This window comes from Notolabrus celidotus, chromosome 9, assembly GCF_009762535.1.
Source record: "Notolabrus celidotus isolate fNotCel1 chromosome 9, fNotCel1.pri, whole genome shotgun sequence".
Classification (NCBI taxonomy): Eukaryota; Metazoa; Chordata; class Actinopteri; order Labriformes; family Labridae; genus Notolabrus; species Notolabrus celidotus.
In genome coordinates this window covers 12216537-12231052 of record NC_048280.1, presented here as the reverse complement: position 1 = coordinate 12231052, position 14516 = coordinate 12216537, and the positions used below count along the sequence as shown (strand labels likewise).

General features: G+C 37.8%; 1 protein-coding gene across 5 annotated transcripts in view; it reads left to right on the top strand.

The window, feature by feature from the left end:
* LOC117819188 (homeobox protein orthopedia B-like) overlaps positions 1-14516 on the top strand; it is an 81333-nt gene that overhangs the window by 4813 nt on the left and 62004 nt on the right. The gene's annotated exons all lie outside the window — the stretch shown is intronic.

Below are 14516 nucleotides of genomic sequence, written 5' to 3'. Positions count from 1 at the left end.
TACATTCACTTGTGTATTTCCCTACCTGGATGTGTCTGTATTTTTCACCTTAAATATTCAGCATCCTTTATACATGCAGGTGTCACTTTAAAATGATCCTTTTGGTGTTCTTAAACAACTGTGTCAGAAAGACTTTGTGTCTTTCTTTCTGCCTCTCTCATAAACACCTGCACGTAGACACACAACTCACACACACACACACAAAGCATCACTGATTGAATTTATTGGGGAATGGATGTTGACTAGACCACTCCAAGTAGGCTAGATTGTTGTTGTTCCCAGATTGACAGACAGACCCAGGGCGGCTGATTGAAAGTGCCTTTTAGCTTGCTCTCACTGTATATTTGATTTGGCAAAATGGAAGGGGAGTCCAGTCTTTTCCCAGGATGCAAACACAAGCCCCCGTGTTTGTGTGGGAGTTGTGTGTGTATGTGTGTGTATTTATGTGTGCCATGCGTACATTGCCAAGTGGATGCTTTAGCAAATTCTGCATAAAATGTACCCCCTTTCAGGTATTAATTGAATAATGCAAGCACTCCTCTTGTCAGCCATCAAGTGGGCCACTTTCTCAGTGGCCTGTGCTGCTCTCCCTGCCTGCGAATTGACGAGATTTATCTGTGTTGTTCCAGCCAATGGATGCCATTTGTTCCAAATGTTTGACATAAACATGCAAAGAGCAGAGGCGTGCACTCATAAAATAAGCTTCCAGACTGTTGTTTTACAGCCCAAAGGGACCGATGGGAGGTGGGGGTGGTGGTGGTGGTGGTGGTGGTGGGGTGGGGGCTTTCATCCTATCAAATCATGTGGAGCTCTTGCTGAGCCAACGGCGTGTTAAAGTTCCCTTTCAAGCAATGATGTGATGAAAAGGAACAATTGCTGCCATGAAGAAAAGACAGAAGGAAAGGAAGGAAGGGTAGAGTGAGAGAAGGAGAAGCATGGAGGAGAGAGACAGAGTGCAGTTGGAGGAGGGATGTGCAGCGTTCTGCTAAATATGAACACTTATTTTCCATGCCTTTAATGGGACACATCTCATTTGGCGCCTTATGTCTGCTTCCAAACTGTAAAGGATATTTAGCTTTATACCTTCAGAAAGTCCCCCATAATAGAGACAATATTGGCATATGGACTCTCTACTGAATCTTGTGCATGCTTTTAAGTGCTATTAAGACGCCTACAGTAATAATGCAGCTTTAGAGGAATAAAACCAGTTCAGTTTAGAGGTTGTATTTGATTTTTATTTTTGCACGGAAGTAATAAGACAATAAGATTAATCAGGATATCTCTTAATAAATGCGCTGGGCTAGAAATAACTCTCAGATGTTGTATATATTGTGTATATGGATTAGTCAGGTGTATGTGCACTGGTTTGTGTGTGTGTCTGTTGAGCACATTGAGGTTCGATTTGCTGATTTAGCACCCCTCTAATTTTCCACAGGGTAATATTTGCCTCACCTGCTGCCATCTGTTTATATTATGCGGGTGAATATGTTTGTCTAAGGATATCAATAATCATAAACAAAGCCATGACTCTTTCACCTCTCCCTCTGCAAACCGCCCGGCTGTCTCTCACACACAACACTGCTCTCAGCTTGCACCCTGATTGCACACAGTCGACATATTTCAGCGTGTAATTGGTGAAAAGCAAACGTTATCAACCCTAGTTTCAGTCAAAGTATACACGCACACAAAGAGTGCATAACCGCACACACACACACAGACATAAATTCACACACTTTGTGCCGTGGCTCATGCCTTGACTGAGTGTGTGCTCTCCTATTACAGACAGTAATTACCGTCAGTCACCCTGTGTGTCCATAACAAGCCAGCATAATGCCCTAATCAGGCCTGGATTAATCTAACCCTCTCTCTAATCACTCTAAAAGTGATTTATATTGTTTTTCCTGTTCGGAACAAATGAAATCTGTAGCCTAAATTAATACTGGCTTTTCATCACTGGGAAGTTAAAAAGCCAGTAACCGTCACATTCTTGTCATTAAGGCTGCGTCTGAGGAGACACTCACATGCACACACACACACACACACACACAGGCACCCACACACACCCATGCCTGAATATGCATTTAAGTTGTAAGGAGAAAATATGTAATATAATATTCCATTAACTTGGCAAACTAATAACATTAGTCTTCTGCTGAGAAAGGCTTTCAGACTGAGCAAATGGGGTCATCAGAAGAACAACTAAAATTTTATTGCTACTTTTTATATTACACATCCTGCTTTGATTTAATAATTACAATCTGAAAAATGGCTGCTGATGAATTACTTTTACAATTGTTGCAGCTTTTTTTCAACAACTTTCTGCACTGTAAATTAAGTGTGCTGAGAGTTTATTGGCCAGCCGAAGGTGTATGTCAGCACAGGAATATCTTTGCTCAGTAATGGACATGAAATCATTTTTTTATCCATCTACCAATTATTGTGATGAAAAATGCTCTATATCATTCTCTACAAGTCATTTGTCAAATTGTATCAGGCACAATCTTGCAATTTCTTGGTCCCGAGCTTTCATTTAACATAGCATGCCTCCTACTTTTGGTCCGTGCCTCCTACTTTGTTTCATTTCCATTGTTAAACAAATCAATTCCAACCCTGGCTCACTTCCCATTGTTTTTCATTATGAAGAACGGAGGCCGGACACGAATCATAACAGAACCCTGAAATTTCCTGCTCACTACTCAGTTTGTGCCCGGAATACAAACCGACTCACAAGACGCACATTTTAACAAATGCAAATTGTGAGCCAATCTGGTCGAGCTATCTGGGCTCCCTGGTTCCATATTCATTTCCTCCACCCCGCTGTTCACAAACTCCAAAAACAATCCCGGGGTTAACCTCAGAGGGATCGGAAATGGAGGCCTGACAGTGTCCACTATGTCACTCTCTTTTCTCCTCCTTTATCTCTTTCCCTCCTACACGCTCTCTCACCTTTTGCTCCCCTCTGCTTCCTCCCCTCTACCCCCTCTTCTCCCCTCTTTGGTCCCCTCTCCCCTGTTCTCTTCATGCTGTGTAATTCTCATCTTACACACTCTGTTGCTCTGGACTATGAATAATGCATGGTGTGTGAGAAATCCTCAATCTCATGCTTGGCTCCCAGCAGCATTACGGAGCTTGCATCTCTATTACTGAGATGAATAGGAGAGAGAGAGAGGGGGAATATCACATAGGATACGCTCTAACTTCATTGTTTGTTTTTCAGCGTTAAATCCCCAATCTGGAATTTTTTATTAAAGTACATATGAATTATGTATATAAATATACAAGGAGAGGCTTGCTGATTAAAAAAAAAATTGTACTGTCACAACTTTATAATCCACCATATCGTCACCTGGGCTCTATTTCTCTCCTGTTCAAATAAATATGAACAACAAGAGCAAAGTATTTACAGCTCCAGAGTAAAACTCATGTGCTTTTACGCTGCAGGCCCTTGAAAAATAATTTATATCCAGTTAATCAGTTTTTTTTATGGAACTACTTTAAATTCAATCAAATAATGTTATAAAAAGCAGTGCCATTCACTTTTCTCTCTCTGTGGTTTGTTTCATTTCTATAGGGTTTTCTTTTTAACCTTCTCTGTTATTTGATTTTTCAGGAAATGATACGATGGCAACCGCAGGGACTAGGCAAATAAAAACACCACAGTCTGTGCGGTGCACAAATCCCTGCCCGTTTGAGTGCCACCTTTGGAAACTTGTTTAAAGCTAAAATACTACAAATTCAGGTAAAATAGCAGAATACAAAAACCTAGGACTCTGCAAGAATAGGGCAGGTAAAACTCCATTATGTTCAATCTTGTCACACTGGGAACAAAAGTGTGCTTGAATCGGTTTTGTAGACATTGTTGAAAGTGTAAACTCATTGAAGTGGCTGAGCTGTGTCGCCTGTGATAGGAACTTTTTTGACAATTTGTGCAATCTCTTCTTATCGATTTGCCTCCTGAGGCCACATCGGGGATCTAGATTTTCTTTCCTCTGACAACCTCTCTGCCTCTGAGAGAGCGTTATGTATGTATTATGTGTGTGTTACTGTACGTGTGAGCCATTCCACCACATAGAGCCATGTTTTATGGAGTGTATACCCGCGATAAAAGCACTGAAGAGTTAAAGTGCTTTTCTACCACGCTCAAAGCCATGTGTCAGCACTAGACCACTAAATCCACACAATTCCCCCCGAACAGTTCCCCTTCCTCTGATAGTCTATCATGGCTCTGTTTCAGGTGGCTGGACACTGCGGCTGACAGGGCTGAGTCCTTGAGGAGATCATGTGTCTGTGGAAAGTACAGGACAAGCACTAATGTTTGAGATTTCAAACTGTAGTTGCCTCTTTTCGGTCTGTCTCTGCTGTGCTTCAGTCCAAATGTCTCTATAAAACAGTGGCACATGATTTTAGATTGTTGGAGTGCTTTGAAGACATGGGCCTACATGGTGCAGGGAATTACATACTATCACTAATGTGTTATTCATTCTGTGCTTTAGAATCTGTTCTTCCAATCTCGCAAATCTTTTTAGATTTCTGTCTCTACATTTTGCTTCACCTTGTGTTCCTATAGCACATCATTTCTACATCATTTTAAATATACAGCTCAGATGGATAAAAACCTTTCCATTTATTCCACAGTGCAGAAATCTTACAGAAATAAGCCTCCCAGTTTAATAGATATAGCTTACTCTTTCCGTCTTTTTCACGCCCGTTTTGGATGACGCCCAGATGAATCACACTAACGACCTGGGCCCTGTGCTGCAGCACTGCTCTGAAATTAATATCTAAGGAATGGAGATATAGGGCAAATAGATGAGAATAGGAACCCAATATTCACTCCTGGGTACTACGTGCTCAGGCACAGGAACGCACACACATACACACACATGCGTGCACTCTCATATACTGCACACAGAGGCTGACAGGCAGGCTATTATCCCCCAGCCCGGGCTGCCGTAATTGGCTATCGCTTTTTACAAATGTGGCTCCGTCTGACTCGCATATCAGCTCCCGTCTCATCAACCGTGTAGGGGTCACCATGTCCGTGCTTGCGAGTGTGTGTGTGTGTCTGTCTATGTGTGTCTGTGTATGTGCATGTATATGTAGGGGGTCACTGGTGTGCCCATCTCTCTCATGTCTCCATCTCACACGTTCATTTGTGTCCATGCTAAACGAGCCAGGGGATGCTAAGTGTGTCACTGGCTGCTTCCTCTTTAGCGGTACCGGAGTATTTAGCCATTAGTCTGCTAATAGCATCAAGATGATTCCAACAGCGGCTAGCTGATGATGAAATATTAGCTTAGCTCAGGCTGTCATTAGTTAGTCTGGGCTTGCCTTGGAGGTCAGGTCCCTTTAATTTCTCACACACAGAGATCAAACCCAGTTATTAACTGAATGTGAAGAGTCATTTCTTTATTTGGTCAGTTTGAAAAAAGCATATTTTTGACCTGATAAAGACTGCAAATTAAGTTCAGCTTTTAGCATCAAAGCTTATAGGAATATATTTTCCTCTTTTAAATCCCAATGTTGTCCTTATTAACTTTTTTAGGCATGTTAACCTGTAATTCATGTCGGTGGATGTTAATCAGAAATCCAAATCAGAAATACTTAAATTATTCCAGGGGGGAAATTCAGTTATTACAGTTTGCTCATACACAGTATGTAAGAAAGTCCAAATATTAACCCTCTTATTACCCTTGAGGTCAATTGGAAACCATAATGATTAATATCATTTTTTTAGCTTCATATTTCATTACTGAAAACATAAAATTAAAATGTTGATGTGTTCCACCCCAGGCTGTTTTAGCTGTATGAAACATAACAAATATAAACATTTTACACACATTTGTTTTTGTTGTTTTGGATGAAATTGAGGACACTATAACATACATTTTTATAACCTAAAACATCCTCCCTCAACCTTCAGATTGAAATATAATATTTCCAGCCACCATGTCTCTAAAGACATTCAATGATGTGTCCCGTGTCATGCGTTTTGATAACATAGAAACAAGGCAGAGCCGATGAGAACATGACAAACTAGTAGCAGTTTCATGTTCTGTTTTACAAATAAAGTCCTTCTGAATGCTTTAAATTGTGTTTATGCTTAAAATATGTTTTATTTGAAGGGCTATTTAGGTAGTCAACAAAGAAACATAAAGTACCTGACACATAAACCTGGGTAACAATCAGTTTCTGGAGGTTTAAATTGCTGGGGTCAAATTGACCCCAAGGATAAAAGATGTTAGTAAATTTGAGGGTAACAGGAGGGTTAATAGAAGAAGGAATAAAATAAGACATACATATGAAAATAAAAATGAAATAATATAATATAATGTAAAATAAAATAACAATAATAAAGTATGTACAGAAGGGCAGAATAGTTTGAATTAGCTATGTACAAAGCCCTGGGAATGAAGGTGATATACAAGGATGTTGAAGTGCATCAAATGGAGGATGATGTAGCCTATGTGTCTTAAAAATTCACATTCAACTGATTAGTAATACAAATTCAAAACTTTAAACATAGCCTCTATATAATTTTGTTGTCTTCTTTTGGTTCGGTCTACTATTTTCTTTTTTTAGGAAAGCAAAAATCAGATGGTTACATGACATGTCCATAATGATCACTGCTACCCTTGTAGAATGACAACCTTAGACACTCCTCTTGAACTGCCTGGAATAGGGTTCGAAGTAAAAGTATGACACTTTGAAACGCAATTCAAATTATCATTATATATTAATATCTCTAATTATTAATTAATTAGAAATAATTAATGTTTATCCAAAACTTAACTTAGTAAATAAGCTCTTATGGAAAGCTCTTAGATTTTATTTGTTTTGATGGTGAGTGCTCAGACACCAGTTTTGACAATTAGTAGAAGTGATGCCTTGGATCCTTAAGGGTCAGAAATTAAAGTGTTATTCACCAGTTTTGATGACCTAGGTTGCTGTGTAAGCATGTATGTATCTTTATCAATTGTGTGTAAAATCAGGCTTCATTTGAAATGCCATTTAAACAACTTTCAACTGTCTGAACACAGAACATTGACCAAAAATTGACTATCATTATGATGAAGAAAAATACACAACATGCTTTTGAAACCATAACACTGATTATTTACAGCACCAAACATTAACAGCTTTACCATTCAGCTCAATCTTTATTCTTTATTATGGAAAACTAAAATCTACAGTTAAAAGTCAATTGCAGTGTCGTTGGTGGCCTAGTGGTCTAACAACCCCGCATACAGAGGCTACAGTCCTCATCGCAGGGGTCGCTGGTTTGATTCCCGGCCGTGACCATGTCCTGCATGTCTTCCCCCGCTCTCTACTCCCCACATTTCCTGTCTCTCTTCAGCTTTCCTATCTAAAAAAGGCAACAAGCCCAAAAATTTAAAATTAAGTCAATTGCAGACCTTACCTGTTAATATCCTGCATCTCGTCCTGGGTCTTCCACACCCAGTTGTGCCCTGTCAAGCTGTTCCTACAAGAGGTGTTGTGGAAAGCAATATCTCTCAAATGTAATAGACTCATTAAGGTAGTAATGGTAATATATTCATCCTCATATGTGGCAAGCATATTCAGTATAGCAAAGGACCAGTTTGAAATTTACAATATACAGGGTCCCTCACAAACCTTTATTCACCAGAGTCTGACCAATACTTGAGTCTTTGATTAAATGTAAAATGTTAATTTTATCAACAGAAATAAATTCTATTTCAAAAATAGAGAAAATAATACAACTACCTCTGGAATCCTTGGTAAACACACAAAACACAAGATAAAAACTGATATATTGATTTCATGACCCACTTGCAGTATCGATGCCAACCATGAGGGTGGGGTCTAAGCTTTGGGGATCACTAGAGTAAAGAATTTAGCATTTATATATATATATATATATATATATATATATATATATATATATATTATGGCAAGCCGTTCAGGAAATAATATATTGAATGAAAGTCTGAATATATGGAATGAAACTCGATATATATGGAATGAAACTCGATATATATGGAATGAAGTCTGAATATATGGAATGAAACTCGATATATATGGAATGAAACTCTGAATATATGGAATGAAACTTGATATATATGGAATGAAAGTCTGAATATATTGAATGAAACTCGATATATATGGAATGAAACTCGATATATATGGAATGAAAGTCTGAATATATGGAATGAAACTTGATATATATGGAATGAAAGTCTGAATATATGGAATGAAACTTGATATATATGGAATGAAAGTCTGAATATATTGAATGAAACTCGATATATATGGAATGAAGTCTGAATATATGGAAGGAAACTTGATATATATGGAATGAAGTCTGAATATATTGAATGAAAGCTTAAATAAGTACTCTGAACACCACTTATAATCGTATTGTTTTATTGTCATCAAAGAGACTCATCTTTTATTAATGTCTCTCTGAAAATAACCTTTTGCATTTCTTTTTAGTGTTTCTGAGGGGACACATTTTCCTCTACCTCTGTAACCTGTGGTAATTTGGTCGTACTTTTTCATTACACTCACTCACTGTCAGATGATGCACACAGGTATGAGCTCCTCCTGTTAACATTGAACAGGATGCTACATTATCACAAGTCATAACAAAAGTTAGCTAGCGAACTAGAGGACTGAACCACCTGAATAAAGAAGGGGCAATATCTTTAGCCTTTGTAGAAGTGTGTACAACCTGTGATATTTAATATTTTCGTATTTTCACTTGTTTACTACCCTCCTAAATGCTTCTGCAGCCCACTGCTTCGTGTTCCTCTCGTCTCTCTGTGCAGACGGTCCGATCATCACTTTTGGATGAAACCAACTTAATAGAGAGGAGGGGTGGGTTCCTTTTTCCTATACGGATTGACTTAACAGCACATGCATTACCCAAGGGGTTGATAACCCCTTCATTAATTAAAATTGTAGTGAAAACATCTCGTGCCTCCCTCATGGTTGCATTACTAAAAGCTACGTCTAACCGGAAAACAAAATCATACCCCTATGATCACACCCCAGAAAGACAAGATGGCGCAGGCCATACATGACGTGATTTTTCATTCCATATATTCCGAGTTTCATTCCATATATATCGAGTTTCATTCCATATATATCAAGTTTCATTCAATATATTCAGACTTCATTCCATATATATCGAGTTTCATTCCATATATATCAAGTTTCATTCAATATATTCAGACTTCATTCCATATATATCGAGTTTCATTCAATATATTCAGACTTCATTCCATATATATCGAGTTTCATTCAATATATTCAGACTTCATTCCATATATATCGAGTTTCATTCAATATATTCAGACTTCATTCCATATATATCGAGTTTCATTCCATATATATCAAGTTTCATTCAATATATTCAGACTTCATTCCATATATATCGAGTTTCATTCAATATATTCAGACTTCATTCCATATATATCAAGTTTCATTCCATATATATCAAGTTTCATTCCATATATTCAGACTTCATTCCATATATATCAAGTTTCATTCCATATATATCAAGTTTCATTCAATATATTCAGACTTCATTCCATATATATCGAGTTTCATTCCATATATATCAAGTTTCATTCAATATATTCAGACTTCATTCCATATATATCAAGTTTCATTCCATATATTCAGACTTCATTCCATATATATCGAGTTTCATTCAATATATTCAGACTTCATTCCATATATATCGAGTTTCATTCCATATATATCAAGTTTCATTCAATATATTCAGACTTCATTCCATATATATCGAGTTTCATTCCATATATATCAAGTTTCATTCAATATATTCAGACTTCATTCCATATATATCGAGTTTCATTCCATATATTCAGACTTTCATTCCATATATATCAAGTTTCATTCAATATATTCAGACTTTCAATCCATATATTCAGACTTCATTCCATATATATTAATTTCCTGAACGGCTTGCCATAATATATATATATATATATATATATATATATATATATATATATATATATGGAATGAAAGGCTGAATATATGGAATGAAAGTCTGAATCATAGACTGTATAAAATATGGACGTATGTCACCCATCTGTTTCTCAACCATTTTAAGTAATCAGATAAAATTGTGACTGGTAAATAAATACAAACAAACATACATACATACATACATACATACATACATACATACATACATTCATACATACATACATACATACATACATACATACATACATACATACATACATACATACATACATACATACATACATATTGAGATATATATATATATATATATATATATATATATATATATATATATATATATATATATATATATATATATATATATGGAATGAAAGGCTGAATATATGGAATGAAAGCCTGAATCATAGACTGTATAAAATATGGACGTATGTCACCCATCTGTTTCTGAAGAGCTGTTTTGAGACCAATCGGCGACGGCAGCCATATTGCTTCTGTCTAGCCAGTGTGACTTAAAGAGGCGGAGTTTGAGCCTCTTAGCCAACAAGCTGCAGCGTTTTCGCAGGCAGCTGTGCCTCTCATTGGAAGACTCGTAATCTCAATATCTTCAAAATTGCCTCGTTAGAAAAAACTCACCCCATATATATATATATATATATATATATATATATGGGGTGAGTTTTTTTTTTTCAATATATGTATATATGTATGTATGTATGTATGTATGTATTTTTGTTTGTTTGTTTGTTTGTTTGTATTTATTTACCAGTCACAATTTTATCTGATTACTTAAAATGGTTGAGAAGCTCTGAAATGGGGATGCCAGTTTAGCATAGATGTTAAGGTGTGCGACTAATATACAGAGGCTACAAAATAGTTCTCTTTCAGCAGTCACTGGTTTGACTCCCTGTCCCAACTCTTTCATTTCTCTCCCCCCCCCCTCTCTATTCCCCATATTTCCGGTTTCTCTTCAGCTGTTGTCCACTGAAGGCATAAAAGCACTCCAAAATTAGCTGTAATAGCTTTCATGTTGGCTGTTTACAATGGGAGATGTTGTGGGACTCAAATGTTTGGACAATCTGAAGGAAGATAAAAAACACAAAATGAGTGACTCATGAATCATCAGCCTCTCATTGTTTTAGTGCCTGCTAGGTTTGTAGTTTTACTTTAAAGAGTCCCTCATGTCAGGTGTAATTACTTTCCCTCTTGGCTGGGCTCTGGAGCTGAAATTACATCATCCATAATGGGGTTGATTTAAACTTATATTCAAGAAGGCACCTGCTTGCCTATCATACTCTTGCACCTTGTTAATCCTTAACCAAAGAATTAACCCTCATTACCTGTGTTGGAATGCAGATGTGTGCTCTCTCTCCCTCTCTTACTCTGAATTTTCTGCCCTCTGTCCTGTTCTTACCCTCCATCTCGCTCTCTGTGATAGGGGACGTCTGGGGTCAGCGATTCTGTCCTGTGTCGCCCCTCATAGTTCTTCCTGCATTCAGATTATTCTGACCTCAGATCAGCCTTATCAGCTGACCAACTGAAGCACTTTAAACCTCAACCCATCCAACCGCCAGCTGCTCCCCCCAGCTGAGCAAAGATTGCCTCATATCTCTCAGTGTGTTTGTCTATCTGTCTCTGTCTCACTTTGAGCAGAGGGAACAGCGCGACTAAAAAGGAAACCATGAGCAAATGCTTCAATTTCAAATGACAAAGTACAGACAGAGAGCTGAGCACTGGTGTGAGATGAGCTTTATCCTCAGGTGTCATTTAAACCAGGTCTTCTCTGGTCTGTAAATAACATGCCGTAGCTCCCACTTTGCACACAAGAGTCAAGTGCTCTCGGGTAAGATTGAGGGACAGGAGTGTGTGTATGTGATTGTTTTGTGGGTTTTGCCCAATGAGATGCTGGTGTATCCATTTTTTAGGCATTCGTATGAAGCACATGAATCAGTTCAGCTACAAGAAAGTGGCTTTCCTCAGGGTGAGAGTTCAATCTATCAGTCCTACAATGAAATATGTTTTGACATAGAATCTACTAGATCCTAGTGCTCTTTTTTTTTTGATTGACACCTAACACTTAGTAATTCATCACTGGATCTAAATATTTTAAAAAGCATGCAGAGAGATTTTCTTAAACATGTCTACAGTTGAAATCAGAAATACAATTTGAACCTTGTGTTTTTTTCTGCAGAGAACTTTATAGCACCTTTGTCTCATCTTGTTGTCCGCTCATCCCTCCTGCGTGCATTCAGATGAACGTCCGGTCTTATTGTGTGTGACCTCCGTCTCTCTGGCTGTTTGCTGTCTCAGATAACATTTTGACATTCCAGTCTCCTCCTCTCAGACGCCAGCGATACCTCGGACCAAGGGTGGATGGGGGGCCCAATGATAAGGCTTCACTCACAATTAGCAGGCAGGGAGCAGGGAGGCGAGAGGGGGAAATTGAACTGTCAGAGAGAGAAGAGAAGAGAGGAGGAGGAGTGGAGGAGAGAGGAGGAGGGGAGGGGGTGTGTGACCCCCATCCTACAAAATGGAGCCCGTCATAATTTGTTCATTTGGTGCCCATCAGGCTCTACCTTCCCTCTCTAACGCCGCTCTGCTGACCTTCCTCCCTCACTCTCACCCTCTCCTCTTTTCCTTCATCTCTCATCCTCCATTTCACCTTTCTCTTTACCTTCACTCATCACAGCACCCCCTCCTTCTTACACACTTTTTTAGACCACATGTGATACGATTATGCTCTTCCTTTGCACTGAAGCTATTAGCAACGTAACTCTTATTAAAAGCATCAATTGGTGGCTTGAAAATATTACCCAGAGGCTTGAGGAGTCAGAGGAAAAAGAGCTAACAGGACTGAGGCCAGGGCCTTGCCTGCCTCTCTGGAGGATGTGATGGATGGTAATGTTAATATTAAATAAGCAGAGAGGCTTTTAGCTGCGCTGTATTTAAATGTCACGTGCTGATGGGCCCTAATGAGATAATACAGCTGAGAGCAATTAGACTGCTGCAGCTACACTCACAGAAGAATATTCACATCAGCATCACATACCGCAGGTGTATATGTACAACTGGGTGCTCAAGTATGCACTGCATATGCAGAGAACGAGTCTCCATTAGAAGGGATGATACAGTAAATAATAAATAAATTTAAATAATTAAAGAGAGATATCATTATTTTTTTATCAAGATTTGTTAAAAATATGGTGTAGCAACGTGAACATTGTTTTGGTTAAGTCCTGCCTCAGCTCATTGACAGCTGATCTTAGAATTTTTTTATCTAAATAATCTCATACCAGTATTTATGCAGGTTACACTAAATCATCTTATACCTGTTATATTAAACTATTGCAGGCTACCAGAATCTCTCAAAAACTAGACCTGTTCTGCTCTATTAATAGACTTTTACATCAATCACATTAATCACATCAGGTATGTGATTAATTTTGCACGTTTCTCTAGGGTGCAAGAATATAAAAATCAACAACCTTTTCTTCACTTTTTTGTACATTTCTGTGTGTGAAAAATGTCTTTATTACACCAAATATGCCCTCAGACAGTCAGATTTTAGTATATGTGCTACAAATTGCAAAATCTCTGTAGTTGGTTCATCTCTAACCTACCAAGAAAGACTTAGAATTTTTTTTATATTAAATCCCCTGCTAGGGATTTTTGGTTGGTAATAATGCAAATCAAAATTAAAGCTCCTGTGAGGGACTTGCAGTTTGTGTTGATTTTGACTTCCCTTCTGTACCTCTTATCGTTTTGCCAATTTTTCTCTTGTGCATTTGTTGGAAGTGAATTGGGACAAAAAATCTCTGCTTTATTTGACAATCAAACTTGTGAAGAATCTTTACTTTGGAAATTTTATAAAAACTGTTCCAGAAGCATTTTTAAACACTAAAAGCAATTGTTCAGAAAATTCAATTTCCATCCTGATAGTGTTATTTGCTTTATTAGTTCATTTAAAGGAATCAGGGGTCATTTCAGTGTTTCACATCAGCTCAAAACTTCTCACAGGAGCTTTAAGAGTGACGTCTCTTAATGACTTATAAACACAATGAAGGCCATTAGTATAAAGATGGATCATTTCTGCCTATTGTCGATTTTAATGGCTGTAACCGCTGTAGGGAGGTTGTTGACAGTGAGATGGTTTAAAGACTGCTGACGAAACAACCTCTTTTACTTTTTCCACAGCGAACACACATTTTACTGTTGATAAAGAAAGCAGGATGAGACATTTTGTCAGAAATCATAGCTATATGTACAGGAAAAATTTGACAAAGATCTAAGAGATACTGCTTTGTCCACATGGGGACGCCAAAACAGACACAGACACGAACAAAGGTCCTCACAGGAGCTTTAAGTTAATATATTGATGTTTTTTGCAATCAACTTTTCCTTGATTTAAAAATAAAAAAGGAAAAAAAAAAAGATTTATGTAGTACATCATGAAATAATCTCTGTTGGTAACATTACATAGTGCTCTATCAGTATGACCCTACTGTCTGACCAATGTTTTC